Source organism: Phyllobates terribilis, unplaced genomic scaffold (assembly GCF_046119375.1).
Source record: "Phyllobates terribilis strain yellow unplaced genomic scaffold, ASM4611937v1 Scaffold_7__3_contigs__length_470593459, whole genome shotgun sequence".
In the NCBI taxonomy this organism is placed as follows: domain Eukaryota; kingdom Metazoa; phylum Chordata; class Amphibia; order Anura; family Dendrobatidae; genus Phyllobates; species Phyllobates terribilis.
In genome coordinates this window covers 91,172,305-91,188,837 of record NW_027362767.1, presented here as the reverse complement: position 1 = coordinate 91,188,837, position 16,533 = coordinate 91,172,305, and the positions used below count along the sequence as shown (strand labels likewise).

General features: G+C 40.9%; 1 long non-coding RNA gene across 1 annotated transcript; it reads right to left on the bottom strand.

Moving 5' to 3' along the window:
• Positions 1–5,199: 5,199 nt before the first annotated feature.
• On the bottom strand, positions 5,200–12,138 carry LOC141152908 (uncharacterized). The gene is made up of 3 exons (XR_012247191.1): positions 12,059–12,138; positions 11,169–11,249; positions 5,200–5,274 (listed from the first exon to the last, which is right to left on the bottom strand). It is a non-coding gene; the product is annotated as an uncharacterized lncRNA (long non-coding RNA).
• Positions 12,139–16,533: the final 4,395 nt, after the last annotated feature.

Below are 16,533 nucleotides of genomic sequence, written 5' to 3'. Positions count from 1 at the left end.
CCAAGTACAGAGATATCCTGAATGAAAACCTCTTTCGGAGTGCTCTGGACCTCAGAGTTGGCCGAAGGTTCACCTTCCAACAAGACAATGACCCTAAGCACTCAGCTAAAATAACAAAGGAGTGGCTTCAGAACAACTCTGTGACCATTCTTGACTGGCCCAGCCAGAGCCCTGACCTAAACCCAATTGAGCATCTCTGGAGAGACCTGAAAATGGCTGTCCACCAACGTTCACCATCCAACCTGACGGAACTGGAGAGGATGTGCAAGGAAGAATGGCAGAGGATCCCCAAATCCAGGTGTGAAAAACTTGTTGCATCATTCCCAAGAAGATTCATGGCTGTACTAGCTCAAAAGAGTGCTTATACTCAATACTGAGCAAAGGGTCTGAATACTTATGACCATGTGATATTTCAGTTTTTCTTTTTTAATAAATTAGCAAAAATTTCCACATTTCTGTTTTTTTTCAGTCAAGATGGGGTGCAGAGTGTACTTTAATGAGAAAAAAAATGAACTTTTAAAATTTACCAAATGGCTGCAATGAAACAAAGAGTGAAAAATTTAAAGGGGTCTGAATACTTTCCGCACCCACTGTATATCCTGAACGGTGATTGCTGCGACTGTAAATCCCAATAAGTAATGGGGAAATTATTGCTTATTTCATTTTATTCCCTAAAAAACGTACATGAGGAATCATCTCTATCATTGTGTCATCTAGAAGGTTCGCTCAGTAATCTCTGCTCTTACCTGCTCCTGATGGTCTTCTTCTTGTTGGTGGTCTTCTCTCTACAGAACATGAAACATATATCATCTCATGTAAATGTGCAGTAACAGGGGGGATTAGGATCTGTAAGAGGTTCGTTCTCAGGAGCGCGACAGACAAAGGAAAATCCCCAGTTTTTCTCTCCAACCCAAATACTTTCTAAGCAAAATGTGTCCATTTCCTCCATCACAGATAAAGGGGTCTTCCAGGATTAGAACACTGATGACCAATCATTAGGATCTGTCCCCAATACCAGGGAAGCAGACGTCCAAATCCAGATGGGGAACCCACTGATTGGCTGACCCTGACTGTTACCTAGTAGCGGCTGTGCAGATCGGGGGCTGCAGGGGCTACAATTTATTACAATACATTAATTCCTCAGTCAGATGTCCGTAGAGCGCTGTCCAAGTACAGACCCCGATCACTGACCGGCCCAAACCTGACCGCCCCATAAGCAAACAGAAGACTAGTGTGAAATAATAAAAGAGCCATTGTTCACATGACAAATCATGTACTGCAGAAATGAAGTGAGTGACTACCCACGTGACCGCTGCAGCTAATCACTGTCCTTGTGACATTTCCCATTTTTGGCCAAATTTCTTTATATTGGAAAACCACAGAAATGCGACTGATCTCGGTTATGGAGGGGATGAGAATAAATGATGTTGGCAACTACATTCTGTTTCTCTTATAGGAACACATCTATATCTTCTTATATTACAGTAAATATCTGCACTTACAGAACTGCAATGTTATCGGTCTCTGTGTCCTCGTCCATTATCTGCTCCGGAGTCTCCACTCTATAGTAAATTAAACAGATATTATTCGATATGTTAGGCGAGAACTTCATTCATAAAACTAATTGATTTCAACTATATACTGTTCAATACATACTATATACTGTATACATACACATATACACACTATATACATATACACATACACTATATATACATATGCATTCTATATACTGTATACGTAAGTACACTATATACTGTATACATAGGCACACTAGCATACCATACACACACACACTTAATACTGTATACACACATATATACACACTATATACATATACACACAGCGAACCACAGTGAGAGCCATTATCCACAAATGGCGAAAACATGGAACAGTGGTGAACCTTCCCAGGAGTGGCCAGCCAACCAAAATTACCCCAAGAGCGCAGCAACGACTCCTCCAAGGGGTCACAAAAGACCCCACAACAACATTCAAAGAACTGCAAGCCTCACTTAAGGTCACTGTTCATGACTCCACCATAAGAAAGAGACTGGGCAAAAATGGCATGTATGGAAGAGTTCTAAGATGAAAACCACTGCTGAGCAAAAAGAACATAAAGGCTCCTCTCAGTTTTACAAGAAAACATCTTGATGATCGCCAAGGCTTTTGAGAGAATACTCTGTGGACTGACGAGACAAAAGATGAACTTTTTGGAAGGTGTATGTCCCATTACATCTAGAGTAAATGTAACACAGCCTTGCAGAAAAGGAACATCATGCCAACAGTAAAATATGGTGGTGGCAGTGTGCTGGTCTTGGGCTGTTTTGCTGCTTCAGGACCTGGAAGACTTTCTGTGGTAAATGAAACCATGAATTCTGCCGTCTACCAAAAAATCCTGAAAGAGAATGTCCTGCCATCTGTTCGTGACCTCAAGCTGAAGCGCACTTGGGTAATGCAGCAGAACAATGATCCAAAACACACCAGCAAGTCCACCTCTGAATGGCTTAAGAAAAATAAAATTAAGACTTTGGAGTGGCCTAGGCAAAGTCTTGACCTTAATCCGATTGAGATGCCGTGGTATGACCTTAAAAAGGCGGTTCATGTTCCTAAACCCTCCAATGTGGCTGAATTGCAACAATTTTGCAAAGATGAGTGGGCGAACATTCCTCCAGAATGTTGTAAAAGACTCATTGCCAGCTATCACAATTGCTTGATTGCAGTTGTTGCTGCTACGGGTGACCCAACCAGTTATTAGGTTTAGGGAGCAATCACTTTTCCACACAGGGCCCTGTAGGTTTGGATTTCTTTTTCACTTAATAATAAAGAGCTTCATTTAAAAACTGCATTTTGTGTTTACTTGTGTTATCTTTGTCTAATATTTAAATTTGTTTTGTGATCAGAAACATTTAAGTGTGACAAAGATGCAAAACAATAAGAAATCAGGAAGGGGTAAACACTTTTTCACACCAATGTATATATACACACTATATACTACACTGTATACATAAGTACTCTATATACTGTATGCATAGGAACACTAGTGTACTGTATACATGCACACTATATACTGTATGCATACACATATACACTATATACATATGCACACTATATACTATATATATACATGCACTCACTCACTATATACTGTATACATAAGTACACTATATACTGTATACATACACACACTATATACATATACGCACACACTATATACTACATATATACATACGCACACTATATACTACATAGACACATATATAGGCCACACATATTCACACACTATATATTGTGTATATAGACGCACATACATTCATTCATTCAGCTTTGTTATATCTGCCGCTCTTCACTTCCAAGATCCTTCTGTATACCCCCTCATCCCAGGACAGTGGTGGAGGGGGTGACATCATGAAGAGGAGGGGGACGCAGTACAGATAGGACTGATGGCTGTGCCCTGTCCTGTCTGCACACTGCTGTCTTGTGAACCCTTCCCCTCCGCACACTTTTAGCTTCTGATCCGATGTTGGCAGGAAGATGAGAATGAAGTGACAAGACAGTGGAGGATGCGCAGCATAAACTGTAAGTAATGCTGTGCATCCTCTGTTCACTTTATGGAGCAGATGCAGATATTAACACCCTTAACGCTGACCCATAATGATAATAATAATAATAATAATGATAAGCAGAATCAATTTTAGCCTATTGGTTAAACCCTCCAGAACAGTCTAGGGTCTATCATGTGGCCCCTTGGAAAATGTAATTGTCCACCTCTGGGATAAAGAAATCAAAACAATTGATATAGGAGAGTATATATTCCATATGAATGATATATCCCGGCCATTTCTATTCACAGTTGGAAGTGTTTTTTACAAAGCAGGCCCTTTAATATAAATTCCTGTGAAAGCGGGCATGCTATTATTAAGCTGAGCCACTAGAAGTAACCAGGTGGATCGCCTGTGATGGTGACACTACTGGATAACTAGGGAGTAATAGAAAGCACTGGAGCAGCGGGTGTGAGCAATAAATAGTTGTGTCACTACAAATACTGTCCTCCACCAGTGAGTCCGAGAAAACACAGCCTTGTATAATATATCACGCTGGTCACATAGTGTTATATTTCCAGAAATAACATACGTACTGGATGGTTTCCAGGGATGGACGGCAGGGATTTTTTTCCCATATGTTTGGTCTGAATGCCAGTGGTGCAGCCATGATTTCAAGAATCCATCTTTTGGAGAAGTGAAGAAAAGAAAAGTAGTGATAAAGATTACACAACAGCGAATGTATCACAGCGACCTCAGACCCGCAATGATCCGACAAAGGTGACATAGCAGAGAGATCGCACCACTCAGGGGGTATTGGGACTTCAGGGGGCGCCACTATCTAATAGCAGTTTCCTCTCCCTGCAGCTTCTTTCTCAGCCCAGGATGATGGAGGGTTAAGTAATGTGTTTTTTTACTGGACCCTTTAGTTTTTGATACAGTCTAAGGCCCAAATTCATCAAAGTAATTTAACTGGAATTCTGCCATGAATTGCTTTGAAAAGTTGCAAAATTTTGGCACAAATTGGAGCTGCGCAAAAATTTTGCAACTTTTGGTGTTTTTACATCAGTTTCACCCAGCACCGCCAAAATGGGCGTAGTTGTGACAGGACAGGGGTGCAGCAGGGTCGTCACACCACAGCTCGTCTAATACATGACAAGCTGTGGAATTCCCTACTCCAGGAGTCTTACTCCAGTCTGAGACTGCAGTAAAATTTCTGGATTTTCGCACAGAGGTGCACGCCACTTGTCAGATGCTCCTGATTCATGAAGAGGCAGACAGCCCTTCATGGATCAGGAGAGTCTGACGCCACCACGTCCCCTCATCAAGACCAGCTTAATGTTTCAGGGCCTTAGTTTTTCTTTCTTAATATAACTAATATAGTTTTTTGCTCTATTAACAAAAGTAACTGTTTCTGAAAGTTAAAATGAGTCACGTCATTAAGGGGTTAAATGCACTTAAGGCCCCTGAGTAATGCGCTCACTATGATTACTTGGTGTATAAATTCAAAGAAATAAAATTAATCCGAATCATTTGTCTTCTAAACCTTCTAGACTGAGAAATGACTTTCACAGCCTGAATGACAATTATCAGTGTAGACAGATATAAAGTATGTGCAGGCAGGTTTAATATCATCTCTACCTGAAAAAAAGGCACTTACGATGTTTCCTCCATCATCTTTAGTTGTTTCTCTTCCTTTTGTATTTTGTCCTCTATCAGTTGTTTGATTTCCCATCTGTTGTACAAGGAACATATATCATTATCTCATAGGTAAATGAAGAAATATCAGCAATTTGAAGAGCATTAGTGAAGAAATTCCGCCCCTTCGCCTCCATCCAAAATACTTTGCCAACATTTTCCATCTACATTACAGAAATGATACAATTTTGTCTTCGTGGAGCTACCACTAGAGGGCGCTCACTGTATATGGACATACGAAACCTATAAGGCTGGTGGCATAAAGAGACCTCATGGTCCATCTGCCCGAATTAATGATTAATTAATTATATTAATTAATTATATAATGACTGGGAAATTTTCCAATTTTGAGCCTGAATTTTTTACTCCCCGTCTTCCAGGAATGATTACCTTATACTTTTTGGTCTACATAGTCATTTGAGGACTTGAGTTTTTGCGAATCGAGTTGTAGTTTTGAAGTATACAATCACTTTATCATATAATGTACTGAAAAACTGGAAAAAAATTCCAAAAGTGGCAAAATATTGAAAAAAACGCAATTCATTACAGCATTCATTATTTGGTAAAAATGACCTGGCGGTATTATTCTTTAGATCAGTTAGAATACGGTGACGGCAATCTTATAAGGATTTGTTTGTAGAATTTAGTCTTTAGAAATAATTTAAAACTTTGTAAATAAATAATTTGCTTTGTGACCCCATTTTCTGAGACCTGTAACTGTAGACCTGAGCTTTCCTTTTTATGGAAACCATTTTGGCGCACAAACAACGTTTCCATTTATTTTTACTGCATTTTTTATGTTTGGTACAGCAACTGAGAAAATGATATTCTTGTGTTTCGACTCTTTTCTTTTTGGTGTTTTACGTCTGGTTAAAATAATTTTATATCTTGATACATCGGACTTTTACGGACGCGGTGATATCAAATGTTTTTTCTAAAAAAAAATGTAAATATCAAAAGGGGGATCATTGAAAGTTTTTATTATTTTATACATATATATTTTTAAAAACGACTCTTGGAAAATGGCGACAAGGGGAATTTTTTTTCCCCAAATTTGTGAATTTTTTTTCACCACTTAAATAATAAAGAAACTTTGCGTGTTTTGGTATCTCCATAATCATAATGACCTGGAGAATCATACACTAAGTAAAAAGTTCCCCCAAATAATTGCATGGTGCCAGTCATTTTACATACATGTAGAGAGGACTGGGAATCAGAAGAACAGCACCAGAAACATCAAAAAGGAGAGCAATGGAGATGTAACCCGTCAATCATGTATTTCTGATGTTTTTATTGTGATGTAGAGGGCTGTTCTAATTCATTTACTGATGATTTTCTAACCACATACTGCACACTAAATGTCCTAAAAATAAATTGCAACAAAAAAATAGTAATTTTTTTTTGTATGCGCCTTAACATGGTTCCTATAGAAATGAAAACTTGTCCAGCATAATACAAGGCTGCATACAGCCCCAGGAAGAAGCAAGGCGAAACGCGCATCGGGGTTAAAGGACACCCTGTCTGAGTTCCATAGCCAACAATACTATTTATTACAGAAGCACTCCCACCAAAATGTTTATCCCATTAATATATAGCAATCATCATGTTATATAGCACTGTGTACTTACAATTGCTCATTTTGACTTTCTACCCAGCTATTTCATCTCTTTTCCAATGGGTGTATGATATCACATGATTCAAAACTGACTAGCTGAATCCTTCTAAGCTCTATGTAGAAACAGGAGGTCAATTTTCCCTGTATGAGTCATAAGTCACTGCAAAAGTCCCTGGCAGGGGGGAGGAGGGAGCAGTGGAAGAGGGGGATGATTTCTGCAGGGAAAATAGACTTCATGTTCCTACATAGAGCAGAGAAAAGAGAAGAATTAACTGGGTAGAAAGGGAAAATGAGCAATTGTAAGTACACAGTGCTATATAATATGATGACTGCAATATAGTAAGAAGACAGAAACCTTGATGGCAGGAGGATGAGAAGGAGGAGGAGGAAGAGGAGGAGGGTTTCTGTAAGGTAACGTTACCTAGTCGCACTGTCTTGTCTATACTCACTGCTATTGGGTTTTTGGAATCGTTGGTGATCTCGGTAAATCTTTTAATATTTGTGTTAAAAAAATATATGACTTTAAATATTGATCTTCTCATGCAGCTTCTCTTATTACCCCTGGGATTTTATACTTACACTTGGATTGTGATCTATTGCATATTTTGTGACATGTCCTGCACTTACTGTGGTGTTTAGGATTATTTGCATGATCTGATCCTTAAGGGGTTGTCCATCTCTGGAGGACATTTTTTTTCTTACTTGAATGTATCTTTTTTTGGCAAAAAATATTTTTTCCAATTGGGTTTCATTAAATGTTTGCACTGTTTGCCTTCTATAGCTTCTGTGTTGCAATATGTATTAGTGACTGCAAAAAGGAGTTAACTGAAAATCTGTCAGTGAACTTCTAATGGTCCAATGGGAGTGTTTGCAACTTTATAATCTGTCTTTTTTCAGCTCCCCTCAGCCAATTTATGAACACAGATCAAATCAAAGTTGAATGTATAAGGAAGCAGATCCTATAAAGCCAAATGGTGAAAAATTTGTAATGAAACCAAATTACAAAAATGGTGTTTAGCAACTAAATATATGCATGTAAAAAAATAAAAACAAATGTTCTCACAGGAGGAAAATGTATATTTTTATTTATTTTCAAATATATTGTATACCTGTGTAAACATGCCGTACATCAGTGAGGGTCCGGGGCATTGAGAAGTCATCACCCATCTCCTGGAATAACCCTTTATCTCCTGGATTGTTTATTATTATGATATTTTATCCATGGCGGAATAAATGTTATGTTTTATGGGGTTATCTTTGCTTTGCTGGAATATTGAATTGAAAAGTCTGGGGCCCCTGGCAGATGTATTAACCTGCATATATGGGGGTAACTTGTAGATTAACCCCATATATGCAGGTTAATAGAGTTTTTTCAGGTGACCGGTTCCCTTTACCATATTGGCTCATTTTTGCTTTTTTCTCACTTGTATTTAATAAGTCAAATAACAATTCCTCTAATGTTTGTAACCTATAAAAAACACTTTGGCATCTTTTTAAATAAAATAAGACACATGAGCGACTCCCAGTAATGGCAGCTATCTGTGTATATACAGTATATATATACAGGGTGGGCCATTTATATGGATACACCTAAATTAAATGGGAATGGTTGGTGATATCAACTTCCTGTTTGTGGTACATTAGTATATTTTCCAGATGGGTGATGACCATGCCGGCCATTTTGAAGTCGGCCATTTTGGATCCAGCTTTATTTTTTTTAATGGGAAGAGGGTCATGTGACACATCAAACTTATTGAGAATTTCATAAGAAAAACAATGGTGTGCTTGATTTTAACGTAACTTTATTCTTTCATGAGTTTTTTACAAGTTTATGACCACTTATAAAATGTGTTCAAAGTGCTGCCCATTGTGTTGGATTGTCAATGCAACCCTCTTCTCCCACTCTTGACACACTGATAGCAACACCGCAGAAGAAATGCTAGCACAGGCTTCCAGTATCCGTTGTTTCAGATGCTGCACATCTCGTATCTTGATGGTATGGTGTGGTATATGGGGTACAAAGATAGTGGGGCCATTCTTCATCAGTGGAAACCTCAATGCCACTGGATATCTGAAATTGCTACATGATGATGTGTTGCCCTCTTTATGCACTGAAGATGGCACGTTCCCTGAGTTTTTCCAACAAGATGGTGCACCACCACATTATGGGTGTCAGGTCCGAGCATTCCTACATGAACAGTTTCCTGTAAAGTGGATTGGTCGTCGTGGGCCAGTTGAATGGCCACCAAGGTCTCCCGATCTGACCCCCTTAGACTTTTATCTTTGGGGTCATCTGAAGGCAATTGTCTATGCTGTGAAGATACAAGATGTGCAGCATCTGAAACAACGGATACTGGAAGCCTGTGCTAGCATTTCTTCTGCGGTGTTGCTATCAGTGTGTCAAGAGTGGGAGAAGAGGGTTGCATTGACAATCCAACACAATGGGCAGCACTTTGAACACATTTTATAAGTGGTCATAAACTTGTAAAAAACTCATGAAAGAATAAAGTTACGTTAAAATCAAGCACACCATTGTTTTTCTTATGAAATTTGCTATAAGTTTGATATGTCACAATACCCTCTTCCCAATGAAAAAAATAAAGTTGGATCCAAAATGGCCGACTTCAAAATGGCCACCATGCTCACCACCCATCTGGAAAATATACTAATGTACCACAAACAGGAAGTTGATATCACCAACCATTCCCATTTAATTTAGGTGTATCCATATAAATGGCCCACCCTGAATATATATATATACTGCTCAAAAAAATAAAGGGAACACTTGAACAACAGAATATAACTCCAAGTAAATCAAACTTCTCTCAAATCATACTATCCACTTAGGAAGCAACACTGATTGACAATCAATTTCACATGCTGTTGTGCAAATGGAATAGACGATACATGGAAATTATTGGCAATTATCAAGACACCCTCAATAAAGGAATGGTTCTGCAGGTGGGGACCATAGACCACATCTCAGTGCCAATGCTTTCTGGCTGATGTGTTGGTCACTTTTGAATGTTGGTTGTGCTTTCACACTCGTGGTAGCATGAGACGGACTCTACAACCCACAGAAGTTGCTCAGGTAGTGCAGCTCATCCAGGATGGCACATCAATGCGAGCTGTGGCAAGAATGTTTGCTGTGTCTGTCAGTGTAGTGTCCAGAGGCTGGAGGCGCTACCAGGAGACAGGCCAGTACACTAGGAGATGTGGAGGGGGCCATAGGAGGGCAACAACCCAGCAGCAGAACCGCTACCTCCGCCTTTGTGCAAGGAGGAACAGGAGGAGCACTGCCATAGCCCTGCAAAATGACCTCCAGCAGGCCACAAATGTGCATGTGTTCGCACAAACTGTTAGAAACCGACTCCATGAGGGTGGTATGAGGGCCTGACGTCCACAGATGGGGGTTGTGCTCACAGCCCAACACCGTGCAGGATGCTTGGCATTTGCCACAGAACACCAGGATTGGCAAAGTCGCCACTGGCGCCCTGTGCTCTTCACAGATGAGAGCAGGTTCACACTGAGCACATGTGACAGAGTCTGGAGACGCCGTGGAGAGCGATCTGCTGCCTGCAACATCCTTCAGCATGACCGGTTTGGCAGTGGGTCAGTAATGGTGTGGGGAAGCATTTCTTTGGAGGGCCACACAGCCCTCCATGTGTTTGCCAGAGGTAGCCTGACTGCCATTAGGTACTGAGGTGAGATCCTCAGACCCCTTGTGAGACCATATGCTGGTGCAGTTGGTCCTGGGTTCCTCCTAATGCAGGACAATGCCAGACCTCATGTGTCTGGAGTGTGTCAGCAGTTCCTGCAAGATGAAGGCATTGATGCTATGGACTGGCCCGTCCGTTCCCCAGACCTGAATCCAATTGAGCACATCTGGGACATCATGTCTCGCTCCATCCACAAACGTCACGTTGCACCACAGACTGTCCAGGAGTTGGTGGATGCTTTAGTCCAGGTCTGGGAGGAGATCCCACAGGAGACCATCCGCAACCTCATCAGGAGCATGCCCAGGCGTTGTAGGGAGGCCATACAGGCACGTGGAGGCCACACACAATACTACAGCCTCATCATTTTGTTGTCAGCACATTCAACTTTGTACAGAACAAAGTATTCAATGAGAATATTTCATTCATTCAGATCTAGGATGTGTTATTTGAGTGTTCCCTTTATTTTTTTGAGCAGTGTATATATATATCAGGTTTTATATTATCTGCCCTGAATACAGTGAAAAACACATTGGAGAGAAAGAAACATCTATATCATGATGTCATCTATATATTAGATCATTAATTCTCTGCACTTACATGGTCACAATGTTGTTCTGTATCAGTTCTTTCATCAGTTCCGTATGCGACACAAATTCTGTGTTCTCAGTGGTGTCATCACTATTGTACAAGAAAGGTTCATCAACTTGTGATAAATGGTCAGAATTTCAATAGTACAAGCAAATATAAGAAGCTTTGTCATCTATTTTATCATAGAAATCTGCTTCCTTCTCCACTTAGGAGCCACTTCTACCCTCCAGCTGGGGTCTGTATGTTGGGGAGACAGGGCAAAAACTTAGAACAAGGATTAATTCTCATCGCCACACAATAAAAGAAAAAAGAATAGATTTACCTGTGGCCAAACATTTTTGTATCCGTGATCACAGCATCATGGACATGAAATTACTGGTATTAATAGGTAACTTCAAATCTCAGAAAGACAGAAAGATTTGGGAATACAAACTTATGACAACCTTTGACACACAGGAATGAATGTGTCGCATGGATTTATGTAATTCTACATCAACTAAGGAATGTGCTCCTCAGGCCTTGTGGGGGCATCACAACCATGGACCAGACCTCAATCACAGGACAATAAAACGTTCACACTCCTTATCTATGAACTTCTCAATTATGTACAGCCACAACTGTTTATCTCTCTCCCATAATGATAGTTCTGCTTCACGTCACTTGTCACATCTATTGCATTATTCTTGTGCCCTGTTGTGTATAAATGTGTGACTCTTCAGATTTTGTGTTATACTATGCCTGATGAAGAGACCTGAGTAGTCTGGAAAGCTTGCAATTTGTTACCATTTTTTCAGTTAGCCATTAAAAGGTATCAACCACTGAGGACTCTCAAATCTTAATATTTTTCTATCTACTGGCTAACACGGTACAAAGGTAGATCTTTTTCCAGCAGCACTTACAAAGTCAGTTCTATTTTCTCAAGGATGTTTTTCTTCTCTTGAATTTCTTTTTTCATGAAGTTCATGTACTTCTCCCTATTGTACATGGAAAATATATCTGATATTGAAATCTACAAATGGCAGTAATGATTAAGATGTTCAGCAGTATTAGTGATCGTGACAAATGTGGTAAATTCCTCCCCTTCTCCCTCCATTCTAGGTCTCTTCTGTGCCAACAGGTTTACATTTACTATATTCCATTGCTAAAAGGAATCTGTCAGCAGGTTGTTTGCTATTTAATATGGGAGCAGCCTGATGTAGGGTCAGAGACCCTGATTCCAGCAATATCACTTACCAGCTTGCTTCCTGTAGGTTCAATAAAATCACTGTTTTATGAGCAGGAGATTATCACTAGAGGAGTAGTAAACCCACTGCCATGTAGTGCTCCATACTCATGAGATCTGTGTAACTCTGCACCCACCCCTGTTTGGTAGCTTTCTGCCTATGCACAGTGCACATAGAAAGCTGCCAATCAGTGGTGTGGGCGGGGTTATACAGAGCTCAGCATTCAGAGTACTGCTAGATCTGCTGCAGAGAAAACAGTGATTTTACTAAAACTGCAGTAAGCAGCCCAGTAAGTGACACATTGCTGGAATCGTTGCATTTAGATGGGGGAGCAAAAACCTGGTGATAGATTCTTTTTATTGCCAGAGTTACACGACCGTAGATTCCCTCATCCAAGAGAATCGGGCTGATTATGACACTCTGATTAAACTCTGATTGGAATGTCAGCATAGTGTGATCCTACGCTCTTGGATGAGAGAATAGGAGCACACTGTGAGCAGAAGATGGAGAACACAATTTCTACATCATTTCTATTGTGTGAGTCCGCAGAATTCTGACTGCACTCAGATGTCATCCGAGTGCAGTCCGGTGTTTTCCACGCACCCAAAGACTTGAATGGGTGAGTGGCATCTGATTACAGAGTGAAATAGCAGCATGCGGTGATTTTTTCACTAACAGATTCTGTCAGTGAAAACAAATCTATCATCAGCACTGCCCTTCTGAGTACCATTGGTCTGAGTGCTATTCAATAAAAATCGGGCAGCACTCGTCCGATGTATACGGCGGTGCGAGCGAGCCCTAAATGCTAAAGTTCTGTCTGTCAGCAGCAGCCAATAGAGGCGTTACTGTATGGGGATACCTAAAGATCTAGAAGATTATTAACAGAAAAAGACCACGTGGTCCATCTTGTCTATATTATTTCCCTTTTTTAAATTTACAATAAATGATTGTTTATTCCAGACATAATTAATTTAATTTACTGATGATTTTCTAACTATGTACCAGAGAGTGAATATTGTAAACATTGATAGCAAAAAAGGCAATATTGCAGTTATTTGGGATTTCGTCTTCTGCAGCCTCCATACATTCTAATACACTGCAGGCTGCTCAGTGCTGCTCACTGGGAAAACTGTCAGATACAGATCCCTACAGAAAGCACACATCAATTCTTTCTAAAGAAGCCGTACTACAATAGTGGCTCGTGTGTTTTCTCCTGGTAACCATTTAGCAAGACAAATAATAATTCCTGTACCGTTTGTATCCCATAAAATCTACTATGGCATCTTTGTACTGTAAGATATGATCCATGACTGGCAGCTATGTGTATAGACAGATATTGTGAGCAGACAGTTTACAGTGTATTATCTCTACCTGAATAAGATTAATCAGTCGTTAGAGATAAGGAAACTTCTATATCATTATGTCATCTGGAAGGTTCCCATATATTACATCATTACATTCTTTCACTTACATATTTGTGATCTCTTCAATAATTTTGTGCTTCTGAATTAAAAATCCAGTGTCTGCCCTATAGAAAACACATCAATGTGAATATTAGGTAAGGGTTAAACTAGGACTTTTTGTAACACTAGTAATTGATTTGAACTATTAAAATAGATGTCCCCACGTAGCTCTCTCATATCCACAGTATAGGGAATAAGGTACTGATTGCGGGGTATCCGTCCCCCTGACCCTCCAGCTCTGAAATGCCCCTGTAGGACAAAGCCGAGGTGGTGCATGCGCACCCACTACCGGCGTTAGGGACAGGCAAACTAGGCATTAGACTAGGGCCCCCACTCTCCCAGGGGCCCCCAGCCTGTGGCGTGCCGCTAATAGCAGCACACCACACGGCCGCTATGGAGCCCGTGAGCCAGCGGGGCCCGGTGACTGTGCTGCCACCCCCGCATCGTACATGCAACTGTATTGGCACCATTAATACCGATACAGTTGAAAGCAATGATGGAGAATAGACTGTCAGGTGACGCTCTCTCTCCCATAATTCCCCCTCTGCGTCTGACGCAGCGGGCACGTTGATGTCACTTCATTGAACACCACGCTGCTGAGGAGATGCCCTGCATACAGCAGATTTTTTTAAAATCAGTGAGTACATTGTAGTGGCCATAATACTAGAGGACTATGTGCTCCATTATACTGTATGGGGGCTGCATTGTACTCTATGGGGCTGCATTGTACTCTATGGGGTGGCTGCATTATGCTCTATGGGGTGGCTGCATTATACACTATGGGGCTGCATTATACACTATGGGGCTGCATTATACTATATGGGGCTTCATTATACTCTATGGGGTGGCTGCATTATACTCTATGGGGCTGCATTATATTCTAAGGGGCAGAATTATGCGCCATGGGGTGGTTGCATTATACTCTATGAGGGGAGCTGCATTATACTCTATGGGGTGTCTGTATTATACTCTATGGGATGTCTGCACTATACTCTAGGCGGGCTGCATTATAGAAACATAGAAAGGTAGAGCTGGAGGGGGCCTCCACAGTCATCTGGTCCAACCTCCTGCTCAATACAGGATTCACTAAACCATCTCAGGCAGATGTCTGCCCGGCCTCTGTGTGAAGACTTCCATTGAAGTTGAACTCATCTCGTGGCCGCCTGTTCCACTCATTGATCATCCTCACTGTCAAAGATTTTACTCTATAAGGTCTGCATTGTACTCTATGGGGCAGCATTGTACTCTATGGGACTGCTTTGTACTCTATGGGGCTGCATTATACTCTATGGGGCGGCATTGTACTTTATGGGGCAGCATTGTACTCTATGGGGCTGCTTTGTACTCTATGGGGCTACATTATACTCTATGGGGCAGCATTGTACTCTATGGGGCTGAATTCTACTCTATAGGGCGGCATTGTACTTTAAGGGGCAACATTATACTCTATGGGGCTGCTTTGTACTCCACAGGGCTGCATTATACTCTATGAGGCGGCATTATACTCTATGGGGCAGCATTATACTCTATAGGGCAGCGTTATTCTCCATGGGGAGGCATTATACTCTATGGTTCCGCATTGTACTCTATAGGGCGGCATTGTACTCTATGAGGCAGCATTGTACTCTATGGGGCCACATTATACTCTATGGGGCCGCAGTGTACGCTATCAAGGACTATGAGGAGTGTGTTATACTATATGTACTATTGAAACTGTAATATGCTATATGGGGGCTGCACTATACTCTATCAAGGACTATAGGCTGTGTATTATACAGTATGTATTATATGGGGGCTGCATTATACTGTATGGAAGACTATGGGGGCTACAGTATACTATATGGAGGACTATGGGTTGTGCATTATACAATATGAAGGACTATGGGGTGCTTTATATTATATGGAGGGTGCATTATACTGTAAGGGGGACTATGGGGAATGCATTATACTATATGAAGGTCTATGGGGTGCATTATACAATGGGGAGGACTATGGGGCACATTATACAATATGGAGGAATATGGGGTGTGCATTATACTATATGGAGGACCTTGGGGTGCATTATACTATGTGGAGGACTATGGGTCGTGCATTATACTATGTGGAGGACAATGGGTTGCATTATACTATGTGGAGGACTATGAGGTGCATTATACTATGTGGAGGACTGTGGGGTGCATTATACTTTGTGGAGGACAATGGAGTGCATTATACTATGTGGAGGACAATGGGGTGCATTATACTATGTGGAGGACTATGGGGTGCATTATACTATGTGGAGGACAATGGAGTGCATTATACTATGTGGAGGACTATGGGGTGCATTATACTATGTGGAGGACTATGGGGTGCATTATACTATGTGGAGGACTATGGGGTGCATTATACTATATGGAGGACCTTGGGCTGCATTATACTATGTGGAGGACTATGGGGTGCATTATAGTAAACGAGCAAAATACTGCCTAATCATCGAGTGATTGGATTGTTTATGCCGGCACACAAATCATTGTTCTCAGCAGCACATCATTAAAACTGCAGATCTGCTGCTGATAACATGATGTGTATGGGGACAGATTGATCTATAAGTGATTGTTCTGTGCCCATCATTCTTCCTCGGTGGTGTAAAGAGGCCGGGAAACAAGCACCGAACAACTTCAATATTGTCGATCACGCTTGTTTAACGGC